This window comes from Furipterus horrens, unplaced genomic scaffold (genome assembly GCF_987537825.1).
Source record: "Furipterus horrens unplaced genomic scaffold, mFurHor1.1.pri manual_scaffold_5, whole genome shotgun sequence".
Taxonomy (NCBI): Eukaryota; Metazoa; Chordata; class Mammalia; order Chiroptera; family Furipteridae; genus Furipterus; species Furipterus horrens.
In genome coordinates, this window is record NW_028327175.1 from 41455955 (window position 1) to 41477351 (window position 21397).

A 21397-nucleotide genomic window follows, 5' to 3' on the forward strand; every position below is an offset into this window, starting at 1 on the left:
ACCAGAGTAGTATATTTGTTACAGTTGATGAACCTCCATTGACACACCATAATCACCTAAAGTCCACAGAGTATCAGGGTTCACTCTAGATGTGTGTTCTCTGGGCTTGGACCAATGTATAATGACCTCTATCCACCATTACAGTATCATGCAGAGTAGTTTTACTGCCTTAAATATCCTCTGTGTTCTACCTATTCATCACTTTCTTCAGCCCCTGGCAATCACTGATCTTTTTACTATCTCCCACTTTTGCCTTTTCCAGAATTTCATAGAGTTCAAATCATAAACTATATAGCCGTTTCAGATAGGCTTCTTTTACTTAGTAATATATATTTACAGTTCCTCCATGTACTTTTCATGGCTTGATAGCCCATTTCTTTTTAATGCGACTAATATTGCGTTGTCTGCATGTGCCAAAGTTAATTTATCCATTCGCCTGGATATTTTAGGACATCTTGGTTATTTCTAAGTTTTGGAAATTATGGATATAGCTGCAATAAGCATCCATGTACAGGTCATTGTAGGGACTTAAGTTTTCTACTCCTTTGTATAAATACCTGGCAGCATGATTGATGGGTCATATGGCAAAAGCATGTTTAGTTTTATAATAAATCACCAAAATTTCTACCAAAGTGGCCATACCATTTTGCATTCCTACCAGCAACAAATGAGAGTTCCTGTTGTTCCACCTCCTCGCCAGAATTAGGTATTGTTAGCATTTTGGATTTGGGACATTTTAATAGGTACATATGGCATCTCATTGTTGTTTTTTAATTTACATTTCCCAGATGACCTATGATGTGGAGCATCTTTTCATATGCCTGTTTGCCATCTGTATATCTTTGGTGAAGTGTCTATTCAGGTCCATTCAGGTCTTTGACCCATTTTTTAAATTGGGTTGTTTTGTTATTGTTGAATTTTATAGAGTTCTTTATACATTTTGGATAACAATCTTTTATCAGATATGCCTTTTGCAAATGTTTTCTCCCAGTCTGTGGCTTGTCTTCTCATTTTCTTGACAGCATCTTTCTCAGAGTGGAAGTTTTTAATTTTCATGATGTCTAGCTTACCAATTGTTGCTTTCATGGATCATGCCTTTGGTGTTGTATTTTAAGAGTCATTGCCATATCCAAGGTCTTTTAGGTTTTCACCTATGTTCTGGGAATTTTATAGTTTTGTGTTTCACTCTTAGGTCTGTGATCCAATTTGAGTTTATTTTTGTGACAAGTGTGAGGCCTGAATCTAGATTTATTTTCTTGTACATGATGTTTCAGCACCATTTGTTGAAAAAGACTGTCTTTGTTCCATTGTATTGCCTTAGCTCCTTTGTCAAAAATCAGTTGACTATATTCATGTGAGTCTATTTCTGGGATTTCTGTTCTGGCCCATGGGTTTATTTGTCAGTTCTTTCACCAATAGCATGCAGTCTTGATTAACACAGCTTTATAATGAGTTTCAGACTCTGGTAGTGTCAGTCCTTCAACTTTATTTTTCTCTTTAAATGGTATTAGTTTTTCTCAGTCTTTTGCCTTTCCATAAAACTTTGTAATCTGTCTGTCAATAGCCACAAAATTACTTGCTGTGATTTTAATTGGGATTGTACCGAACCTATAGATCAAATTAGGAAGAACTGACATCCTGGCAGTAACGATTCAGGATGATTTTTGCTAAAAAAGTAATAGAAAGTTGTTACAATTTTCTTTTAGAAGGTAAAAACACAAGTTATGTCTTTGAATATGCTCTCCATCATCTAAAGACCTATCTATAGAAAATTAGAAACCATTATAAAATGGGTTGAATTTGCATATATTTAGTTTTCTTTAAGTAAGGCCTATGCTTTGGGGGAAAAGGTGGGGCATTGCTTTCTGCTGGCAAATCCTATTTCTCCACTGAACATGGTTTCTCACTCTCTGCATTTTCTTAAATCCAGTATTTAAACACGATGCCCTAAACTTTCTTCCATTGTTCTATCATGTTCCTGCTGCATTTTGCCTTTTTAAAAAACCTCACTTTTTAGATGGTGCATTCTTGCTTTGCTGCACTCTGAGTGGGCACCTTGCTTACCCAGTCTCTGAAGCACTCCGGGTTGGCTGCTGTACTTTGTGGTGGGGGTTCCTCGCATCTCTGCTGGGTGTGTTGTGTCTTCTGCTCCACTCAAGAGTTGGCTTCTCTGTTATGCATTCTCCCCTTCTGCCTGTACTTGTGTAGGTCTCCTCTACCTCAGGATAGGCCTCTGGCACTATTGCCCTTGAAGCCAACAAACTTGGATGTGTGTTACCTCTGAGGGTACTTGAAGACTTTCTAAGAGGTATTGAGCGCATAGAGTTATAAGGAAGCTATTTCAGGTCTTTACCTCCGTGCATTTTTTTCTAAAATGGATCTGCCCAGGAACAAACCTGTGTTACTGGGTTGCCTGATGTGACCTCTTCCAAATCTCATCATGGTACATTGTCACAGGAAATAACCCACCCCCCAGGTGACAGACAAAGGACAATCAGAATATTGGCTTGGTGTTGAGAAAGGGAATGAATCTATCTACTTGGAAATTAATCTTTTAAATGAAATGGATTCTAATTTTTTTTTAACTGAAGATAATCATAAATGATTTGTCTGGGAACAGGGATTATATAAAATTTTGTTTAATTACCTATGATTTAGGGAGCATAAATCTCAGAAGACAATCAAAGAATTGAGTGCCACTGGTATAATAAAATTTCCATTCCTATTAACTTACATGAACAAGGCTTTTTCGTTTATATTTCTAATTAAAATAATGAAATAGAATGGCTGTTGAAAGACTTCTTATTCTTGAAATAAAAAAATATTCATAGCTACATGAACTACTTGGGGAAAAAAAGCTATCACCATTCAGCTCATTGAGAAATGTATTTCCAATAAAGATAGACTTTAATTTTAATTATAAAATTAGACATTTGTTTAATTTTATAAATAGTTGTAATAATTGGATAAGGTGAAATTAGAGCCATTTAGAACCATTTAGTCACAGTGAATAAAAATTTTAAAAAATTTATAACTTTTTGTTGCACAGAAGTATGATAGTGTGATTAAAAGAAAACCTAAATACATGAAAGTGTTACATTAGGCTAAACTTATGTGGGAGAAATGGAATAGAAATACAAGTTAAAGGGGAAAAAAAGAACTATAGATCTTAGGTATCAAATCACTATAGTATTCTAGCTAAGAATAGACACATTTACAAGCTTGAATGAAAGTAATTTCATTTTAAAATGCCAATATTTACGAAGTCCTAGAAATTAGATCCATGCCATTATTTAAACCTAGAGAAAACAGGTTTAGATTTCTACTTTAGTAAAATGTAAGAAGGCCTGTATAGTTTTTAAAATGTCTTTGGATGCGTTTGGAAGCAAAATGTTTGTAGACCACTTATGCAAGGAACTTAACCTGGGAAGGTAGGGCTCATGACATGCCTTGTTCTGTTTTTCTGGCCCAACACCTTGACCACATTAGTTAATGGAGTACCATTGCCAGAACTGATGTCACATTTATCAGTTATATGTTTCCCTTCTGTATTGACTTGATCTCCAATAAGCCAACATTCATTCAATAATCACATGCTTCACTGTTCAGTGTTTTACCAATTTGCTATTCTTAATTCATTGGAATTTAGGCAAACATCATGGGCCCCACAGACAGAAAGGACAAACTTCTCTAGTAAAGAGGTTTGTTTGTCGGGGAGATGGGCTGTCATCTGATCCTAGGTGATGAGCACTCAGCTAGAACAAAGCAGAGGTTTCCATGGGCCTTTGGATCCTAGGAGGAGGGTTTCGTAGGGAAGCTGGGACTTCATCTTAAGCCGAGTCCTCAAGGATGAGGACCCAGGATTGGACCAGGACTATTTAGCCAGGTGAGGGAGGATGAAGAGAAAGACTTCACTTCTGGTGAAAATGCTGCTATTGAGGTAGAAAGACAGCCAACATTCCTGTCCACATCCTCCACCTCCCCTCAAGAGGAATGCCTGCTTCAATGGTCTTTTTAAAGTTTCCTCATTAAATAATTTTTATATCTAGGCAAAGGACAAAGTGTTTTTAACATTATAAAGTTGTATCTTATGCTCCTATCCATAAAAATGATTCCTTTGACATTTTTAGTTTTGGCTTTTCTAGCAAATTGTGAGTGAGGAGCATATCCAATGTATTCCTTTGACATATGGTTACACCCAGTGCAGCCTCGGCCAAGCTGTCTCTGGGGATTGCAGAGGCAGAGTTAAATTTCCCACGTTGGAAAAGAGGCTTTCAGAAATGAATTGCTCGCTCAATTCTGAGTGACTTTGCTACTATTTCCCTGGGGAGGTTGCTAGGCATTCAATAGATCTCCATGTTAGGAAAATTCTTCCAAGCATTCAGTCTTAGGTGTTTTATTTTTTCCCTTCCCCTGTTAGCCTCAGTTTTGTGTTGTGGAGGCTGTATCTAATTTCCTTAAAGTTCATATTTGTAAAATGTTCCTAGAAGATTATCTCTACCGATTATCACTGGCATAGTCCTCAGGTATTACTTGTCTTAGTCATTTCCAGTTAGACACAGTCCTACTAACTGATGAAGGGAAGGAGGAGGCCATGTGACAACCAGGTCCAGGCCCGGTTCCCACCACCTCTGCACAGCTGCTACCCTTCCTCCACCCCTGGGCTCTTGCTGGGACTTGAGAGACTTGATTTCAACTGTGACAGTCTTTTGTTGCTCTTGGCCATTGTACGGCAGCTCACATCCTGTGTGTTTTTCAGATGCCCTTTCAAAGACTCTTTTCAATATCTATGGGCTTTATATGGAGTGACTGGAAAAATAATATTTAAAACTAGTGTTTTGTTAGCTTTGCTAGGAAAATAAAGCATAAGCAAAATGAAAGCTGCCATATTGGAAAGTAAAGTATGTTTTTTAAAAAAACCTTAAAGCTAGTCTTTAAGTACAAGTTGTTTAATTATAAGGTGTTCTTGCATATAAAGTCAAACACGTGACCTATTTTGTGTGCTGGCATGTTCTTAGTTTAGTAGGGGCTTTCCTTAGTGAAGGCTCTTTTAGTATCTATTAAGCCTGACAGTCGCATGAGGGCCTGGAGCCAGTTCAGGTACCCCGCAGAGGTGTGACTGGCTCAGTGTGTGGAGGTCACATCCTCAGGGCCACTGGCTCTGGCAAGGTCATGGGGTATGACCATGGCTACCGCGTCTCTCAGGTGACTGTGTTCAGAGAAAGAAGCTATGGGCTTGGTGGACAACCCTAGAGATACCTGTTAAAGGGTTGTTGTGCACAATGTATGTTTGGAAATAATACAATTTAGTTGTTTCAATCAGTATTAATGTTTGGCTTTTCCACTAATTACTAATCTCCCCAAATTTACCTGAATTGTGTCTGTATGGATGCAGCCTGCATTTCAGGTCATGTTCCCTCTTGGTTACACTCTCTGCTAGTCCATTCTCTTCTCTCTCTCTTGCTTGACTTCCAGTTGAGTGCTTCAATAAAGCTTTGCATTTTGAAAGAGTGACCTTACACAATTCTTAGTAATACATTTGTGTGTATTCATGTGCTTAACTGTCTGGTTCTGAACTTGCTCTTCTTTTGGTAGTTAACACCCATTACAGTTATATCCTGACATTTTTTAAGAAACATCAAATTTCCCGAGTTCTCTGGAGGAGAAGCAGTGGATCTTTCAGATACAAAATGGTTGAAGTGAGTTACAGAAGTGAGTTGCATTTTTTTTTTTTTTGAAATTATTTTTCTTTAGAAAGCTAAGAATCCAGCTATAGTGTATAGCATAAGGTAGCCTTGCATTAGGGTTAACTGCTACCATGAATTAGCACCTTGGTTACTTCTTTTTGCAAGGTGATTTTAAAAGCGTTCTCAAACCTCAAGAGTTCCAGGTGAGGATGTAAACTAAATTCTTTTCGGAGGAAATATAAACCAATGAATTTAATTCCAAATGAGCCTTCTTCCCAATAAAGAATCACAGAGAATTAAAACTGGAAGGGAGAAATAGAGTTTTTAAAGTTTCTTTTCCTCCTTAAGCTGAAGAATTTCCTATTAGGAAACCGTCAGCTGAGCAAATATTAGGACCAAATCCTGAATTGTTTACAAAATGAGATGAAATAAAATATTTTTGCTTTACTATTCATGGTTTTACAGATTTGCTATTCTTAATTCATTGGATTTTAGGCAAGTATCAAGATATACCACATTGTCAAGACAAAATACACCTAAAACATAATTTTTCCCCCTTAGAGTATTTGTGTTTTGTGTTACATTTCAATAAGATTTGTGATCAACTTTCCTGAATTTATGCTCAGGTGTTTTTAAGCATTGGCTGTAGTCATTAGATCATTACCTCCCCTGAGGCAAAGAAAGAGTTACCTTTATAGAGATATTAAATATCAGTGGTAGGAGCAGACATTCTCATTTTAATATAACTCTACTAATAATAATATAGCAGTTAACATTTATTGAACACTTACTATATGTTTCTGAAGTTAATGGGAGGCCTTTGGTAGTCCATTGTGAAATAGGATCTCATATGTTGATTAGTGATAAATATTGCTTAATGTGAATTTACTAAAGATTTTTAATCAGGAATGATTTTTTAAAATTTTGAAATGCAATTTTGGCATATAGCTGTATTACCCATTATAGTTGTATGTGATTTAATAATTTTTAAAGAATTTTAACTTACATTTATAAATAAGATAAATTTATATTTCCTGTACTTTTTTGAAGTTTTGATGTTGAGGTTATACTGGATTTTATAATAAGAAATGAGTAACTTCCCTTGATTTTTAAAAACCATGTAACATTGTAAATTGCATAAAAATTCTCTTAAATGTTTGATATTGCTGTTCTATAAAATCATTGTTAACACTCTCTATTTCTGTATCATTACTGAATTGTTCATTCTTCTTCTTCAGTCAAGTTTGATAATTTCCATTTTCTTGGGAATCATCTCCTTCATTTAGTGTTTCAAATTTTCAGCATAAAATTGTATATATTTCCTTATACTTGTATTAAACCTCCTTTGTCTCTTTGGCCATACATATCTATTTTCTTATTTCCAATGTTGTTGATTGTATTTTCTCTTTCTTGATGAGCTTTGCAAGAGGTTTGTACATTTTATTGATCTTTACAAAGAACCAGCCGTTTTGCTGTTTATATTCTAATCCCTTAATGCTTTTATCTTTTTAAGTAATTCTTCCTTTTGCTTCTCTTAGGTGTATTTGATTGGGTTTACTTATTTATTTTTTTGGCTTATTGAATTGAATGATTTTAATTTTTCTCTATTTGTTTAATAATGAAAGTTCCTTTTTTTTAAAGTGGTATTTTCTGACCTTTTCTCTCCTCAAGCTTTAAACATCTGTCCTTCTATCTTCACTCTTAGATAAACAGATCCCTACAATGGCAGAAAATTGAAAGTCAGAAGAGAGCTTCTAGAGACTCCCAGACCCATGTCCCCACCCAGCATCTCCACCCCTATCCTCTCTGCTTGTTGCTATAGGTAACAATTTCTGCTAGTCATAGAATAGTCAGGTAACAATTCATGCTCCTGTCTAAGGCCAGTTCCTCTGCATGTGCCCCCACCCCATCTCCTCTCGCCTAGTCAAAAGAAATTACCACACAGGAGGTGACATTTGGGGTATAGAGGAGAATTTGTTTAAGGCTACTAACTTGCACCCAGTAGATAAATAAGTTCTTGAGATCTAACGCACAGCCTAGTGATTAATCAACAATACTGTACTATAAACTTCAATGTAGGTAAGAGACTTGATCTCTGTTGTTCTCACCACAAAATATAAATGATAATTATGTAACATGATAGAGATATTAGCTAATGCTATGGTAGTAATCATGTTGCAATATATAAATATACCAAACCAATACATTGTACACCTTAAATTTATACAGTATGCCCCTTAATCTCAAAGACAGAAACCACTCCAGCAATTCTCCTCTCTCACTTACAACTCAGATCTTATCTCTCCTGGATCATGTTTGTCTGCAGACAAACATGCAATTCTAGCTCCATCTCTCATTAAACCTTCTCTTGCTCTCACTCTCCTGTCAGATACCCACAGATTTATTGCTCTACTGGGTAGCCTATGCCAGTGAGATATTTCTTTATCCTCATGGTCACAGATTCATCTTCTAGTCTGTCTTGAACCTAGCCTACAAGGCTTTCATCCCCTCACTCTATAGGGACTACTCTCGTTGGGGTTATCAGGGACCTCCGTTGGTCATTTAACTACAGTGGTCACCTTCTCAGACCTCTTGTAACATAGACCTTCCTCTTTTGTCACATATGGTCTTCATTTGTCCTCTAGGACACCTCAAACCCTTGATGTCTTCCTACTATACTGGTTGCTTCTTGTCATTCTCCTTTGTTGGCTCCTCCTTTGTCCTCTTAATGTTGGAGTGTCCCAGAGTCTGTTCTTAGCCCTCCCCTTTTGTCTATTTTACTCTGTCTTTTGTGATCTTATCTGGTATAATGGCTATCCGCTATATACTCATGGGCCTTAAATTTATATCTGTAGCCCTGAACTCTCTTCCCCATTCCAGATGAGCATGTCTAATTGCTCACTCTATCTCTACTTGAATGTCTAATGGGCATCTTCAACTTAATGTGTCCCAACTAAATTTTTCATCTGTTTCCCAAACCTGTTTCACAAGACTTTTCTGCCTCCAGAAATGGCTACTGCATCTTTCAAGTTGCTCATGCTATGCTGAAATCACCCTTAACTGCTGGTTTTCTCTTAAGCCACATCCAGGCCATTAGACAATTTTCTTGGTTTTACCTTCTGATAGATCCAGAATCTGGTCACTGATTCCTGTCTCTATTGCCATTGCTGTGGATCTGTGTCACCACTGTCTCTCAATGTAATTACTGCTGTGTCTCCTAAATGGTCTCCCTGCTTGCATCACTGCCCTGTGTGATCTGCTCAACTGAGCAGCCAAAGCAATGCTGTAACGATGTTGGCCAGACCAACCTGCCTTTCTATTCAAAACTCTGCAGTTGCTCCACATTGCACTCAGAGTGAAATCCAAAATCCTTACATATGACTCGACTCCTGTTACGTTTCAGACCTTACCCACTCCTACTTTTTCCTCCCTCACTCCACTCCACCCACGTGGCTTCACTGATGTTCTCCGGATGTGCCAGAAGTACTGTTGCCTCAGGGCCTCTGCTGCGGCTATTTCAGACCTTGTTAGGAAAATCTTCCCTCAGCTGTCCAGGAGGCTAATTTCCTCAACCCCTTAGGTCTTCCTCAAACACTGTCTTCTCCTTGAGGCTTACACTAACCACCCTACTTAAAATTGCAGTTCCCTCCCCTGAACTCCCAGCACCATTTACCTTGCTGTTTTTATTGGCTGCCAAATTATATAACTTACTGTATGTTTTTATTGCCTGACTTCCTCATTAAAATGTAAATTCTAGGATGGCAGAGGTCTTTGTCTCTTTTTTTCATTCATGTGTCCCAAGCACATAGAACAGTGCTTGGCACATGGAGAAAACTCAATGATTATTTGTCAAATGACTGATGAACAAAGGCTATGATTTTGCTGTGAGAACTATTGGCTGCCACTCATAAATTTTGATGTTCAACATACTCACTGTCTTGAGTTTTTAAATAGTGTTCTGTTACTTATAGTCTGTTTCTGAATGGAGAGAGATGGCCATTCAGGGAGACCGTCATAGTTGTGGTAGAGCATGGGACAGCTGCTAGGTATTTTAGTTGAAAAGGGATGTGCTTGAGTCAGGGATGTGGTAGTAAAATCATGAAGCTCTGCCCCACCTTCTTAAATAGAATCTATTAATGTGGTGAAGTAAGGGTGTGTTATGAAGCAGAAGCCTGGAAATGTCTGTCTTATTGTTGCAGTGGGTCCCTTCCAGATTCTGGCAGTAGTTTGTGTTTTCAGCAGGTTTGGCTTTGGGAGGTGCTATGAATTGTTGCTCCTTTCTAAATCTTCAGTGACATTTAACGAGAAGTTGGGAGAGACAGCACCAGCGACTTAGACACACGCCTGTTTTAATCAGAAATATCAGGTACATTTGGGGAAGCCTTTGTCCAGCATGTGAGTTGGCCATGTTTAAGTCCTCAAAGCTTCTTTTTTCTGTTGGTTATTCAAATTTTTCCTAAATACTATAACTATTTTAGAATTTTTGACTCTAGCTCTGTTATTAAGTCTGATTTATTAAGTGGCCCGGGAAATAGTGCAGAACCAGGTTTGTTTTGCTGCTGTAGACATGGAAGTGCTGTGGGCTGGATTTGCTGAAAGGAGGCTTGGCTCTGGTGCTGCTGACTTGGCCCTTTCAGATTACTTCTTTCTAGAGTTCCTCAGAAATGATGTAGAACCTTAGCGATGTGAAAAATGCTAGTTATTTTTTATTTTTGATATTGCAGAGAGGTATAAAGAATATAATATAAGGGAAAGTGCTTATTCCCTTAGGAAAATTTTGAGCTTTCTTTATGGCTTGTGACTCTAGGAAAATGGGAATCTTCAGAGATGATATTTGTATACTTTTCTCAAGAATGATCTCAGACTGATTTTTCTTCTTTTACATAATTTTTTCCCTCATTTAACCAGGTTATTTAAGAGGAAAAACCAAATTACTTAATACCAAATCACTTTTTAAAAAGACATTATGCTGTATGAAGCTGACATATTTTAGTCTCCTATTTTAAAAAAATGAAAATGCTTTAGAAAGAACATTTGGTGATGGTGAAATTTACACCAGGCATATTCTCTCCTACACGATGGCTGGAGAAACCTCCCCTTTTTCCTGTTGCCAGATATATAGTGAGGACATTTCTGAGGATGGTGAGCTAGAGGGAAACAGATATTTTGAAAGATTGACCCAAGGATATAAAATAAGAAATTGTCACTTTTAATGGAATTATTCTCATTTTATTTCCAAGCAAACATTGGCCCAACTTCCTAAGCAAGGTATTAATTTTCCTTCTGGCAGAGGAAAGAATTCTTATTCATTTTTCCTCTTTCCTTTTACAACAGTTATAGTCATGTTTAGTTCTTGATATTTTGGTTGTAAGTTGTTGATTTAAAAATATACTTATGAGGTGTGGAGCACAGAAATACAGGCAGGGTTTTGTGCATTGAACTGTCTTCCTGGTTAACCAAGATGTCACAGTGAGAGCAAGTTTTAAATTCAGATACAGTCAACCATGCAGGTGGGATTTTGATTGCTAGCTATGGTTATGGATTTGGGTTTGGGTCATTCTAACTTATAGCTGGAGAGTATACTTATGTATTCTGAAATGTAAAACCCTTTTAACTAGTGTTATCTTAAATAGTCCCTCTGTAAGCTATAAGCATCCATTTTCTCCTCTTTAAATATTCCTGTATTTTTGAGAAAAACCAAAGGTGATTCTCCTTTATTTTTCACTGAACTGTGCCTTGTGTTTAATGAAATATTATGTCATTTAAAAGAAATAATTGGTATCTCTCTGGTCATATGGTTTTACTGTTTTATTTTCCTCTTTAAGTTTCTGCCAGTTTTGTTTAATTTATATCTTAAGGATGAAGCGATATACTTTTCTTATTAGAACATCTGCATTAATCTTTTATTTGATAAGAAAAAATACTTTTTAAATGGCTTCAAGTATTTTTCACAAATTTGTGTTTTAACATAAATTGCTATAGTACATGTGTGAGATTTAGTTTTAAGCTTCAAGAACATATGCATATTTTATCATTCTCCTTACATTCTTAATCTGATTTTTAAAATGATTATAAATATTGGATGTGTCCATGACTTATTACCAAGTAAATGCCACCTTCCTTCAAAAAATAAGATGCCTGATGATTCATTTGCTTCAAATTCCTTCAGAGTTCTAATGTCAATGAATATGAATACTGAAAATGTGGATATTAAAAGCTCTTTATACTGTTACTTCATATCAAATTAGAGAATGACTTTTTTTTTATAGTATTCACTTCCAAAAGACAACAGATCCCTAAAACTATTTTTAGATGGCCTGTCTAGGTATAGTGGTATTCTAAAATTTCTACTTTTTTTTTTTTTTGGTTGGCTAATTGGTCTGTGTAGCCCTCTATTTCTTTATGTCTTTGTGTCTACTAACAGAAGAAATATATGAGATAAAAATTAGAATATGTTATATGTGAGTTTCTATTTTTACTTTTAAAATGCAAACAGTTATTGTGTACCAACTCTGCAGCAGTGAAAACAGGTGCTGGACACTCAAAGTTGAATTAGTTCTAGCTTCTGATCTTGATGACATTCACTCACTTATTCATTAAATAAGTATTTATTGAGTGCCTCTTATATGTCAGGCACTGGAATATAGCAGTAATAAAACAAACAAAGAAATGGCACTGGCATTTCTAGTTGGTGGAGACAGACATTAAACAAGATTTAAGTTGAAAATATATATACATTTACTAACATTGTATATAAATATGCATATATGTAATACTATACATATAACTAGCACATATATGTAAATGTTTATATATACATAAATATAAAGTAGGAAGTGATGAGGAGAAAAAAGAAGCCAGTGGAGGAAGCTGGGAAGGAGATGGGGAAACTATGATAGGTGGAAGATTTACTTAAGGTGGTCAGGGAAGGTCTAATTGAGAAGGTGACATTTGGGTAAAGACCTAGAGGAAGTAGATAAAACCTGTCCCTAGAGGAAGAGGTAGGCATGCAGGAAAGCTAATTTTCATGAGGTAAGAGATCAGACAGATGTAGATACAGGAGGGCTGGGAGCCCAGAGCAGATTCACATAACCACATTCCAGAGTTCCAGGAGGACTCTTTGAGTGGGGTTTCCGAGGAGGAGCATGGAGCAGAGGTATGGCAGTGAGAGACAACAGATTCTACAGGACATGATAGCTGTTTGGGTGTTCCTGCTGAGTAGTGATTGAGACTGCAGTTTTTGGAGATGAATATGGAAGGAACTTGGGGTTGGTTTGTGGAGTGCCTTGCACACCATGCTGAGGGAGCTTTGATTTGATTCAATTCTTCAGGCAATGATGGGTTTTAATTTGGAGATTGAGAGGGTCAGATGGGCATTTTGAATAGATTATTTTGCAAAGGGGTGGAGGTTGATTTAATTGGGACATGACAATACAATAAAGATCAGACTGGAGGCTGTTCTAATGATTTTGGTGAGAGATGTTGACCTAACCTAGGAAGTGATGTGCAGGAAGTCGGGGTTGGAGCATATAGAGATCAGGATACTTAGGAAGTAATCTCAGCAGACTTTGGTAGTTGCATGTAAGGGGTAAAGGCAAGAGGAGTCGAGTGACTTTTCTAACCTACAATAAGAAATACATTTTATATCATAACCTAGTATACATGCTGCAAATATACATCTAACTGATTATAGATTATGTTGCTGAAACAAAGTTTTATAAACCTTTTTTTAACCTTACTGTGTGTAGCATACTCTGATATTTTCTCTTCTATTTCAATTTCTTTAAAATGCTGGCTGTGACTTGCTAAATTGATTGTACTGAAGGGCCATGACCATAATATGGAAAAGACCTACACAGACTTCTTCAGGTTATCTTTTAACAGACAAGATGTTCCCTGACCCCTGTTCTTTGTGGTCTCATATCTCCAGATGCCTTCCATGCAAGAGGAGGGTGTGAGGGAGGAGACAGTAAAACATGTTGTTTCCGAGTTCAGTGCACTATGGAAACACTCATATGAGGAAATGGTGTGTTAAGTCAACCAATGCCATTTTAGTAGGACAGTTGAAGAGCTGCACACAATCATCGTCATCGGCAGCCATCCGTCTCGAGAGACGATGGTGTAGCTTCTTAAGAGTCTATCAGCACCGCCGAGAATGGTTGTGCAGTCCAACTCGGGAGTGACACGGTATCTGTCTCCTCCCGTGTTGAATCGACATCTTGCGATGACGCTGGAGTGTCCTCTCCAGTGAAGCTGAAGCTACAGAGCCTCGAGAGACGATGGTGTAGCTTCTTAAGAGTCTATCTGCACCGCCGAGAATGGCTGTGCAGTCCGACTCGGAGTGACATGGTATCTGTCTCCTCCCGTGTTGAATCGACATCTTACGATGACGCTGGAGTGTCCTCTCCAGTGAAGCTGAAGCTACAGAGCCTGGGCAGGGTGATATGGAGGGTCTGCTGTTGCCCATGCAGCAGACTCCCCCTCTCTTCGCAGCTGAAGGGTCCAAGGGAAAGACGGAGTCAATACAGCTTGGCTTCAGGTGCGCCGCAGGAGTTGCCGGTGTTGACTACAACGTCAAATCGTCTTAGGGACTCCGGCTCCGGATTTTCTGTCGGGGTTTACTCCCTTAGCCTTTCCCCTGAAGAGGTATGCCGCAAGGCAGCGGAGGTTTTTTGGAATCAGAGTTTTCCTTCTCTGTGCACACAATATGTCACTGATAATTGCCTAGATAATTTATCCTGCTGGGAGGGTGTTTAATTGTTTATGTGGGGTTTTGGAGGGTGGGGAATGGGAAGGGGATATCATCTTTCTTTTTCTACTCTCATTGCTGCTAAAATGTCAGATAGAGAATGGCAGAATTTGAGGTCCTGCAGTTGTGATGTTTGTCTGTCAGACTCTGGGTTGGACTCACAAAAACATTGTTGGTTTACTCTAACCAATTAACTCAGGTGTTTCAGCTCTACAAAGGGAGATAATATCACTTAGCTGGTTTGTTTGTTTCTTGAGGGTTAAATGTGATAACATATAGAAAGTACAGTGAAGCATAGGAAACATTTTAAGTAAATGGCTACTGTTGTTTTCCTCATGTAGTGTAATTGACACCAATACTTTGATCATTTTAACTAGCACTAGGAAAGATGTGGATCCTTCCTGAGTTTCATATATAGAATAAGCTAAAATTAAAGTTCTCTTATTGGTGTGTGCTGAGCTTTTTATGAGAACATACATTTCCATTTAAAATAAAGATGCATTTGAATTCAGGAATGAAAGATATTAAAATACATCCCAGTTGAGATGGTTATAGAGGTAGCTTCTGAAGGACTTTGGTTCTTTGGAATAGCACACTCTGAATTTGCTTAGTGCAAACAAAGCTTTTAAACAGTACTGACTTTCAGCCCCCTAAATGACATTATTTAGATATATGAGGTCTGTTGGGAAAAAGTCCAGCCATTGTTAATCTAATGAGAATTGTTTGTGTGATATCAATGTACCCTGGCAGCCAAGGATAGTAGACTAGAAGGCACATGTGTGAACAATGATGACTTCACTGTACTAGTCAGTGGGGGCGGTAGATGCCGTTGAGTGAGCATGTGCACTGTGTGGCCTTCACATTCAAAATGACTGCATGAGTAAATGAACCTTAATCAAATTTTGTGTTAAGCTTGAACATTCCTCTGTGGCAACTATTCAGATGATTCAGAAGGATTTCAGGGAAGATGCAATGAGTGCAGTGCAAATAAAAGTGTGGTACAAGTGCTTCAAAGATGGTCAAGAATCTGTTGAAAGTGATCCATGTGCTGGAAGGCCCATAGCAAGCAGAACACCTGAGGATGTTGAATGTATACAGGCTGCAATCAACAAAGATCGGTGGCTGACAGTGCGAGAACTAGAAGCTGATCTGGGGATTCCACAGACTACTGTGTCTGAGATTTTGCCGTGGAACCTTGGCATGAAACATGCCATGGCAAAATTTGTTCTGTGGCTTCTGCTACCAGAGCAGAAGGAACATCGTGCTGCAGTTGCTAATGACTTGATTCAAACCACTACTAATGAACCAGATTACCTCAAGAAGGTCATAACCAGAGATGAATCATGCATCTATGGCTATGATCTGGAAACAAAGACCCAGTCCTCCCAATGGAAGTCTCCTGGTTTTCATGCCTGAAGAAGATGCAGCAAAGTCACAGTAAGATCAAGACCATGTTAACTGTATTTTTTGATTGAGGAGGTGTTGTCCATCATGAGTATGTCCCTCCAGGCCAAACAATTAATAAGGAGTACTACCTCAATGTTCTTTGTTGGTTGAGAGGTGCAATACGATGAAAACAGCTGCAGCTATGGGCTACTGGTAATTGGCAGCTTCATTATGACAATGTGCCTGCTCATGCATCATGTCTCTTGCAGAGGTGTTTGGAGAAACATCAAGTCACCCAGGTGACTCTGCACCCCTACAGGCCAGATTTAGCACCCTGCAACTTCTGGCTTATCCTAAAACTAAAATCACCTTTGAAAGGGAAGAGATTTCAGACCATCAGTGAATTTCAGGAAAATATAATTGGGCAGCTGAGTGTGATTCCAACAAAGGATTTTGCAGAGTGTTTTGAACCGTGGAGGAGACTCTGGGAGAATTGTGTGAGGTACCGAGGTGCCTACTTTGAAGGGGACTGAGGTGTCATTGTCCTATGTACAGTGTTTCTTGTATCTTTTACCTTCTTCAGTAAATGTCCCTATTTTTTATATTACATGGCTGGATACTTTCTGCACAGACCATATATATATTTGTGTTTATATTCATATATATATTCACACATATATGTATTCTTAAATATATTTGCTGTAGTCTTTTGTATAATGTCCAGTACATTTTGGATGATTAAGCTTAAATTTTTGAATATGCGATTTCTTTGAATGATGGGAAAGTCATAGCTGTACAAGATGGATTTCTATTAAATAGTGAAAGACTTATTTAGCTCAAAGAAGTTATTGATAGAAATCTATGGAAATAGGTAACAGTGAACATCTCCATCAGAAGAATTTTACTGGTTCAATTTTCATCTTCCCTTTAAGTGAAATGTAGAAAAATGGGCAAAGGAACCTCATTTTCTTTTGGGAGGAGTTGGCAAATTGCTCCTTAGCAAAAGTCATGATGTATTTCTTTCTACTAGTAGATGCTAAACATAACTTTCTAAAGAATAAAACCCAGAAATCTGTCTTCAGTGTAAGGGTCCACTGGAGGTATAAGCTAAGAAAGGAGGAAGGAGAGAGGATGGCTGAGTGTTCTGTGTTCTCCGGGTTTTCTTGAAATACCATTTGCTATTTGGTAGTTTTCACTCTATCTGTTTTGTAAACACAATACTATATTTTTGATGAAATTAAGTGAAACAAAAACATAATATTTAGCTCTTAAGTTTGCTTTTTGGAAAAGGGAAAGACAGAGCAGCACTTAATTGACCCATTTAGAAGGAAGGATAAGATAAGCATGTGTTTTATTCCAGTGAGTACAATGATTATGCAATTAAGGATATTTAGTTATAGATTTTGTGCTGCAATCTGAGTAAGATTAGTATGGTTTTTATTGATGCTGGGCTTTGAAGGAGAGGGCTACCAATTAAATGATGAATTCCTTAAAACCATATGTGTGTGTGTGTGTGTGTGTGTGTGTGTGTGTGTGTGTGTTACTGTGGACATTTAAATTACAAGTGAAATACTTGAAGGAGCTTTGTTTAAGTGAAGTTAAAGAAATTATGGTGTTGATTAGCTCTATTTCTTAGAATTCTATATATTTACACAATTTGGTACTTGTCTTGCTTCTGTTATACTGCACGCCCAAGCATTTGGCCTGACTCCAGTGTTCTTTTTTCATAATGTAATGTATATTAAACTACGCAGGCCCTTCATAGAACAGTGTTTTCATCATTCTCTATTGATTTATACAACACCAGATGCTGATAGGGAAGGACTCTTATTCTAAGTCTGCTTTACTTGGATTCTCATTCTCTCTACCTGACTTGCATAATGCTTTGGGACTCTCTTATATATTTTTTTTCCCTGTCGAAAACAGTCATGATTAGGAAGCCATAAAAGGTCAGCCATGTTGCTTTCTCTCAGCTTTCGGTGGTGCAGAGAACAAGTAATGGGCTTAGAGAAATATTGTCATTGTCCATAAGTGATAATGGGGATCAGAACTTATTTAAAATTAATAAATGCTGAGTTTCCAGCTTTGGCATGAGCCTGAACGATTTATTGCAAGCTGCTGATGCCAAGAGTGTTTTGCATTGACCAAAGGAGTTGGGGTGGGTGCCTGAATTTCCTGCAAGAAGCGCATTCTAGGCAGGGCTGTGTACAGCCTGTGAACAGTGGTTGGTCTTTGGACCTAAAGTTGTTGCTACAAGCAGGCCAATACAAATGAGAATATTTTATTTTTTTCTTTTGCCTTGATGTTAATTTGAGTGAAAGGAAATATGAATCTGGCTGATGAGGATGAAAGATGCCTACATGGACTTGAATAAATAAATCAAATCCCTTGCCTTCTACCTGCAACTTTTAGAATCTTATTTGGATTGAAAGACTAGAGCTAGATTTTACATCTGAGGAAAACTCTGCTCACTTCATTATTATTCATATCAAATCCCCAAATCTCCCTGAAGAGATGCATTCTTCCTAGAAAATTAAAACATCCTTCTTTTTAGAGGCCAAATGATGATGGTGTCAACTATTGATGAAGATGAATAGGTAATTCTGTTCTCAATTTATACATTCCCCCACCCCCACTGTTCAGAGCAGGGAGTTTTCTCATGGAAATAGAGATCCAGTGTTTCATTCGTCTCATCTCTGTAGGTTATAGGATTATGTTAATCTCCTGGTTAGGTAATGGAGGAAAATATTTGAAAATGTGATAGCTCATTATAAGGGCATTTGACATAAGCATATTTGCTGATGACGGATTGCTGATCAGTGGTAATTTAAAGGGATTCTGAGTAGTAGTTAAGGTAGAACATTTTCCTCACATTAATCAGTTAAGATCAGGAGAACCTAAATTACAAATATCTTTCAAAATCTGTAAGTAAAATGTAGATTTGGGAAGCTGGTGTCATATAAATGTACATATACCTTATTCTGTCTTACTGTGATTTTTTTCCACCTAATCTAATTCTTACAGAAAAAAAAAACATGAGTTAACAATATGCCATTTTACTTTATGTACCCATATACACCCTTAGAAAAGGAGAAATAGTCTTTTTAGACACATATTAGAAAATAAAAACTGGGAGTAAACAGGATGTTGAATTAAAATTTCCAAGATATTGGCAACAGAAACAGATCTCAAATTCTAATCTAAATAGGAATTGGAACTTTAATCAAGTAAGTCTTTAGCAATGAGACCTAGTTACACAAATTCCTTAAAATAGGCAGTAGCCCACCTGTGAAAATGATTGGAGTAGTTATGTTTTCATTTATGGAAAAACATCACGGATGTGCCCCAGGTGAGTAATTGTTGTTTAGAGGCATTTTGGAGCTCCCCAAGAGTTGCACAATTGCATAATAACACTTCAATTTCCTCATGACATGCTTTATGATAAAGCAGCATTGGGTGCAGCTTAGCAATATCCAAAGATCAGAACAGCTGTTATCTGCAGAGTCGCTGGGGTGTATCTGTCAGATGTTTGCATATAGAACAAGGTATTTCAGTTAATGTGTCATGATAGTTTAATTACATCACCTTTCTTGGGAGTTCCTTTGACTCCTGGTTCGAGAACATCCAGTGAGATGACAACCTATCGATTTTTCTTTCTGTTGTGTAACAGCCTTTGCTTCTGTTATTGTTTGGCTAGGCTACATCTGCTCAGTCCTAAACCATACATAGAAACAAATGTCCATCATTCAGCTCACCTTCCCTGTGGCATTTAACCTCGCTCTTTAAAACCACTCTTTCCTTTTCTTCCACATTTTCTCATTAAGAGTCAGGTTTTCCTCTGGTTTATAGTCTTTTTAGTCATCCCCTCTCCTAACTATTGGTGGCCTCTTTGTTTATACTCTCATTTCACTTAATTTCTCTATTGCGAGCTCCCGAATGAATTGCTCCTGCCTGATCTCTCTCCTGGTCCTCACAGCTGGATTTCTTGACATAGCCATTTAGGGTGTCCCAGAGACAACCTCAATGCAACTTGTTTAAGAATGATTTTCTTACTAAGTGACCATCCTGATAAATCTCATCACTGGGATGTACAACTGAAACCGATGTAATAAGGTATGCCAACTGTACTTGAGAAATAAATAACTAACTAAATAAATAAATACCCGCCATATAAAAAATTAAATAAATAAATAAATAGATAATCAAATAAATAAATAAATAAATTTCTTATTTTTTCTTCCCCAAGCCCACTGCCCCTGCTTCCCCAATAAGAAGCCTCATAAGGGAAGGACCCCCTAGGGATCTGTGACTCTGTTCTCTTTTGCCTTCTGTCCCCTCGGGCACAAAGACTTGTCACTTTCCTTTCTAACCATCTGCCAGTCTGCTCTTGCCCCCTCCTGCTGACGTTGCTCTCACACAGACCCTTCTTTCTCAGCTGCCTTCCTCACTGTCCCACTCTCCTGCCTTCCTCTGCTCTGCTGCTTCTGTCTTTCTAAAGAGGGTGCCTTTCTTGTTCTATTTCCTGGCTTAAAAGTGTCTGGTTTCCAGTTGTCTTCAAGATGCAGTTTGCCCTAGTCAGTACTACTTAGGGGACCCCTCACAAACTCATCCCCCCTCTTTATCCAGCCCCCTCCCTCCTGCCCAGTCTCTCTCCCAGTCCTCGTCATGTTGTGGCCGCACCATTCCTTCTGCCACCACTCAGCGTCCCTCAGGCTTCCTGGCTTTGCATACAGTGTTGTCCCTGACAGAAATGCTTTCTGACATTGCCTCGTTTTCCTGGAAGCCTTTGCTGACCTGGGCAGAGCTACTTACTGGGTCATCTTTGTTCAATAGCATTTTGTATATATACCTCTCTCCTAGCACATCTGTTTGTGCTATAGTTATTTCTTTAGGAAGCTGACTTTTGACTGGTTTCTTAAAGGCAGAGACTGTGCTTTATTGACTTTGGACCTGGCACATGGTAGGTAGGCAACATTTGATTCATTGAATGAAAAAGTGAAAGGAATGGAAAACTTTTGCAGATAGCTCAGCATCAGGATACGCTGGGCAAGGGGACAGAGATTGTCTCTGTTTGCCTTGGGTGTTTAGCCACGGTCTGTTCTAGCTCATTAGGAAAAGGAGTGGATCCGATGGAACCCGTGTAGTCTGTGGACTACATCTTTCCCTTTAGTATTTGTGTCATTCAGTTTCTAAAGATCCTCTTAGAAATGTGAGGCCCATTCTTGTGTTCCCATAGCGGAAGCCTGCTGTTCTCCAACAATTCCTTCCTCTCGTTCTTTCTTACCACCATACAATAGTCCCTCTCTATATCGCGGTTCACTTATTGTGGCCTCACTGTATCGCGGGATTTTTAAAAATATTTTACTTAATTATCTGTCGTGGATTTTTTGCTATATTGCGGGATTTTGTGGTACTGCATATGTATGTTGTTAAAGTTATGTAGGTTTAAGAGTGTAGAATAAATGTAAGGTTCCCACTTCACAGGGGGGTCTAGAACGTAATACTCGTGATAAGTTAGGGAATACTGTATTCAGGTCTTCATTTTATGTTTTTTTTTTTTTTTATGGTTCTGCAA